The sequence below is a fragment of the Rhagoletis zephyria genome, unplaced genomic scaffold, assembly GCF_001687245.7.
Source record: "Rhagoletis zephyria isolate East Lansing unplaced genomic scaffold, Rhagoletis_zephyria_1.1 Rzeph_scaffold_02462, whole genome shotgun sequence".
Classification (NCBI taxonomy): Eukaryota; Metazoa; Arthropoda; class Insecta; order Diptera; family Tephritidae; genus Rhagoletis; species Rhagoletis zephyria.
In genome coordinates this window covers 74,877-81,003 of record NW_016159546.1, presented here as the reverse complement: position 1 = coordinate 81,003, position 6,127 = coordinate 74,877, and the positions used below count along the sequence as shown (strand labels likewise).

Genomic DNA, 6,127 nt, shown 5'->3' with positions numbered 1-6,127 from the left:
GCATAGAATTTTTTGTTTGGCTATTTTTAAATTCTTTTTAAATTGTCATTGATTTATTAAATGTGATTGACGTTTTGAAAGCTCGCCAATTTTTGAATTCTTATGCTTATTAGAGAGATGAAAATGTAGTATATAAACTTATCTCTTTATTGAGATGAGTTCTCATTTATCAAAGAAATTTGCTGTGCATAAGGTCCATTTTTATGAAAGGTTTTAAGTAAATTATATAAACATATAAAGATTAAACAAAGGATGAAGGTAAGCTTTTACTAAAAAGATCTAATAATAATAGAAAAAATGTTTTCTAATTTTAAAATATATATACATATATACATATACAGGCAATTTCTGTAAATCGAACGATTTGAAATCGATATGACTTGCTAAATATTGATCATTATTTCTGATGAAAAGATTGAATATTTTATATAAAAAATATAACAGAAACATCAGCGATGTTATATCATCCATACCAATACCAAATTATGAGTTTTATGATTAAAAATCCATAAAAATATTTCTAAAATCGTATCGATTTCAAATCGAACGAATTTCAGAACATAACTGATATTCAATTTTTTATATACGTTTATAGACTGAATTTTATATAAATGGAGAACCTATGGAATGGAATATCTACTGAAGGTGTAGAATCGCGTGACCTACAGGTGTTTTGTGACGAGATACCTACAAATCCTATTCCTGAAGTAGAATATTATTGGACAGGAAAAAAATATCTTATAGTATATTATGGACATCAATATTTTAAATTAAAACCCCGTGTGGTACGGGAAACCCCAAATTTATTAATAAACAATTAAAATAAAAAAAATAAATATAATGAGGTTTTTTATTGATTTGAGTCAAAATGAATTTGTAAATACAGAGTTTTCTCGGAAACTACCTAATAATGATACTATAAACATAAAACTGAACTTTAAACTAATGAAATGGACTCAAAGTGATCAAAATGGATTAAAAGAGGACGTAAATAAAACATCTATCATTGAAACAACATCAGAAGCACCTACATCTAATCCGAAAAAGTTATTCACAACACAGGAAGCCATAGAAGCATTTAGACAAGATCTAATATAAAAAGAGAAAAATATTTCAGGAATAATTGAGATATGTGGATAATATTATGCTAAGAATTCGTTGTATATATGATAATGATTTCCTTCAACGCAAACTGAATATTTCTTGTTTTAAGTATCGTCAGGTTGCANATGATGCGTCGGTAATTTCATTTGCTATATTGCACGCTCCGGTTTCAATGCCGTTGCCTTGCTTGTACCGACCAGAAACTATCCAACCAAGAAGAGTTTTTTGCAATGTGGGTAATGACTCCTTTAATTTTATTTGGCCCACAGATAATAATTCGAAAAATATGTCGGCCCCAATGAGCAGATCGACTCTTTGTCGTTTATTAAACTGAGGATCTGCAAGCTCAATATTTTGTGGGACCTGCCAAGTGCTAAATTGAATGTTAACTTCGGGTTGGTAACTAGAAATGGATTTAATTACCCAAAAATCTGCCTGGAAATTATAATTATTTAGTCTGGATTTAACTGTGGTATTTACTTGGTGCCTCAAATTAGTGTTAAGTTCCCCAATGCCAGATAACTTGAGATTTTTAAATTCTCTCTTTAGCTGCAGATTAGCTGCACATTCTTCACTTATGAAGTTCAATTGCGAGCCAGAGTCTAAAAGAGCTCTTACCAAATGGTCATTTCCGCTGCGATCTTTAATTTTTACTAAGGCAGTGGCTAAAACTACAATGTCTGTGTTGCTCGATACGTGGTGTGACGAGCGATGGTTCGCTGAAGTAGTAGTAGGTGAGGAGGAAGATGGTTGCTCTGTGCCATTACTATTGAATGCACTCGAATTGCCTTGCTGAGTGTTCACTTCATACCTATGCAACAGGGTGTGATGGGGACGTTGGCAAACTCTGCAGTGCGATTTTGAGCAACTTCGTACCGAATGACCCGTTTTCAGACAATTTATGCAACTTCCTTCTTTTTTAATAAATTCGAACCGTTTGGTAATTGGCAGGGCAGCGAAGGAATTGCAAGTATACACTGAATGACCGTTGGTATGGCAAAATGTGCATTTACCCTCATTATTGCTTCTCGTTACTGTATACGAAGCCTTATTGTTGTTGTTGCTAAAACTGGCTTTACTATTTTTCTTTTTTTCAAATAAATTTTTATTGGAATGATCTTCATTCACTTCTAGGGCTTGACAACGACGAATTAAATGTTTGGAGCATTCGCTCCATGTAGGAAGTGTTGAGTAATCTAACTGCTCATTCCATTTTGACTTGGTAACCGAATCGACCTTTGAAATCACCAAGCTAATTATAAGGGCGTTAGCTATATCTTTTTCTGAGCCCATGGACAACAACGAATCGTAAATTGCTGACACAGTGTCGACTGCATTTCTCAGAGCTGGCGCATTGGGTTTGTTAATTTTTTCAATTTCAAATAATTGTTCTATATTATCAAAAAATATTAACCCCTTTTTGTCATATCGGTCAGCTAATCGCTCTAAAGCCTTTTCATAATTGGCTTCTGTAACTTGAAATGCTTTAATAGTTCTAAGTGCATCACCCGACAAACAACTAAGCAAATGATTGAATTTTTCTATTGGAGCTAGATGTGCCTCATTGTGAACTAAATTGTTAAATGAGCTTATAAAATTTTTGTACTCCGAATATTTTCCGCTAAATGACGGCAATTTTAATTTTGGTAGATCTCGCCTTGAGTCATGGTGATACCGAACGTCGTTTCCAAAGCTGAGCTCTCGCGTCGCTTATGCTGCCCCAAAAGCTGCAAGAGTTTTGTTTTTGCACTAATGCACGACTCTTCAATGTCACCCCTCCTATCATCACTAGGGTCCTCTTTCTCAATCTCCGTTTGATAAGCCATTATTTGCTTTATATATGAGCTCAAAATTTCTAGCCTGCATTCTAAATCTATAACGTTCCACGTAGTGGAGGTATTGTCCAACAAGTTTTTTATTCTTGTTATATTTTTGCGAGCAGTTGAGCGTTGCTGCTTTAGTGTAGCTAACTTTGCCGCTGAGTCATCCTCATCGCCTGAAACTATTTTGACAGATCTACTTTAAAACAAAAATGCTCAACGAACCCTTATATTTATTTAACAACAAATGATTTAAATTAAGGTAGCAAATTTATTTATATGGGAAAGCCAACGCACCCTGATATTCAGAAAGCTAAATGTCCAAATATTTGCTTTAACTTTGTATACGCATATAATTTTCTTCAAATTTTCTTGTTGTCTTCTACAACGTTCAAATCTCAACCATTCTCTGATTTACTTGTATGCCCTCATAAATTTAATGTTGGGTACATTAAATTTCGATTCAAAGAAACGACAAGGTCAATAACCATACAACTCAATAAATTTTTTATGTACTTGGGTTTTATGCATTTGAAGGTGAAGAGAAACAGTAAAATTACATGCCTACTATGTTAGCAATGCACTGTCTTTTTTTTGAAATTGAAAGCGAAGGTGGGGAATGGCAAATATGAAGGCAAGTGCACTAACTATTGTCTTCAGACAATAATGTATGTATATGGATCAATCACTTTGGTGGAGTGCAGCAGCAGTAACTACAGCTTCATGCACTTGTGTATTTTGCTATGTTCCTATACAATGCGGGAGCAGCAGAGAAATGAACGACGACAAAGTTCTGCTCACGTAGGTAGGTATATGCAAAACCAAAGGTCAATTGCCTAATATTTACATACGTACATATATATGTGGGTAGGTATGGATGAAATAATTTTGTGTCCCGTAAGAAAATTTTTAATGGGTAACTAAATGAACAAATTATGTTGCTAGCACTTCGCCTATGTACTTTTGATGAAGAAATTACAACAACAACCGAAATATTAAATTGTACAGCTGAATTGGGCACTAATGATTTGCCGACGGCAATTTAACAATTTATATACCGTTTAGTAGGGATTACTTTTTTAGCTATTTTTTTTTGCCTTTTAAGAGAACGGAATTTTTTGGACTTCTTCGAAATTCAATATATAATTGGGATAACGCTTTTTTATACGGGGGATTTACGCACTGCACTATAGGTACATAAGTAATTTCATTTCTACATTACCTCTACCATTTTTGTTTCTGACCTTCCTTTTGTGTCACCCATTCCTTTTGTTGAGTGTATTGAATCCAATTATATTTGTTGTTACCTTCCCTTTTATGTATCCAAATCCAATTTTATTTGTTGTGTCGTTTTCTTTTCCTATTCCCTTTGACTTATCCAAATCCAACTTTAATGTCCAATCCTCCTCAATTCTATGTACGTATCCAATTGTATATCACTTTTTTGCGGCAGGTTGTATTCCTATTGTAACCACAGCCAGTCGCTGAACAAACCACGAAAATTTAATATTAAATCAAAAAACGACTTTACTAAAAGTCCCTGCTCGGGCGCCAAAATGTAAAGCAACAATAATGTTTGTTGCTGATGCAAAACCAACAACGAGTTTACAACTTTACCTATGTATTTGCCACCTAATGTAAAATTTTAACTCAATTAAGTTGATTAAGTAAATGAAATATTGCAATGTGGGTATCAAATTAAAGAGTTTTAAGAAGGCTTGCAGCCGAGAATATGTATGATTAGGGTTGCCACCTATTACAAAGTTTAACTAAATTACACTGATAAAGTAAATGAAATATTACAATATTGGTATCAAATTAAAGAGCCTTAAGAAAGATACCTGCTGAAAATATTTTTGAGGAGGGTTACCTATTTGAAAATCTAACTAAATTTAATTGATAAAAAAATGACTTATTACAATATAGGTATCAAATTAAAGAGTTTTAAGAAGGCTTGCAGCCGAGAATATGTATGATTAGGGTTGCCACCTATTACAAAGTTTAACTAAATTACACTGATAAAGTAAATGAAATATTGCAATGTGGGTATCAAACTAAAGAGTTTAAAGAGGGCTCACAGCCGAAAATATTTTTGAGGAGGGTTACCTATTTGAAAATCTAACTAAATTTAATTGATAAAAAAACGACTTATTACAATATAGGTATCAAATTAAAGAGGTTTAAAACATATAGATGCTGGAAATATTTTTGAGGAAGGTTGCCACCTATTTGAAAATTTTAACTCAGTCAAATTGTTAAAAGAAATGAAATTTTGCAATGTGGGTATTAAACTTTAGGCCTTTAAATAGGATTGTGCAATATGTAAAATTAACTGAAAATATTGAAATTAACTGAAGTATAATAACTGGTTCGAAACGGAAAGTGATTGGGGAAGCTTTACTAGAGATTTTTTTTTAAGTTTCCACTCATCCAAATCCGGACAGTTTAAAAAAGAGAGAATTTACTATATCTTATCAAACAAAGTGATAAGTTGGTGTACAAATTACGCAATGGAAAAAAATTAATAACAAGTTACGGATACAAATGAAGAAATGATAAAAAGCGTAACGAAACCATAAAAATATCCCATGAAATGAAATAATGAAAACTTAAATTTGTTGTAACCATTCCTTTACATTATAAAACAGTTAAATTTGAATCATAAACAATTTCGTTCGGTCGCCATAGCGCCATAGGTCAAAATATAGTGGAGCGGCGAGCGAAGCGAAGAGCTGTCATCGAGCAAAGCTTCAATGAAAACAGTGTATGTACGCTTTGCTCTTCACTATACGCACTCCCATTGAAACATATACATTTGAAATCGACGCTTTGCTCGATGCGAGTAAAGAAATTTCGAATAACATCAGATAATATTATTATGATTATGATTACTATTACTATTGTGAACTCCTGTTATATGCCCAAACAAACATTTCCAAATTAAAGCGAATTCAGAAGGGAATTTACGATCGCATGATGCAAGATAATAAGAGCTGCAGAACTGAACCACTCAGGAACAATTTTTTACAAGGGCGTGTAATTTCTGGCGTATGCCAATGACATCGATATCATCGGTAACAAAAACCTCGAAGTCTGTCCCGCCTTTTCCAAGTTGGATAAAGGAGCACAGCGATTGGGTTTGGTGATCAACGAAGACAAGACGAAGTATCTCCTGTCATCAAACAAAGAGTCAGAGCAGTCCC

General features: G+C 33.4%; 1 long non-coding RNA gene across 1 annotated transcript in view; it reads left to right on the top strand.

The window, feature by feature from the left end:
• The first annotated feature begins 598 nt into the window (after positions 1–598).
• LOC108366944 (uncharacterized) overlaps positions 599–6,127 on the top strand; it is a 17,391-nt gene continuing 11,862 nt past the window's right edge. Inside the window, exon 1 of the long non-coding RNA XR_001848179.1 lies at positions 599–785. This is a non-coding gene — a long non-coding RNA (uncharacterized LOC108366944). The remainder of the gene's footprint in view (positions 786–6,127) is intronic.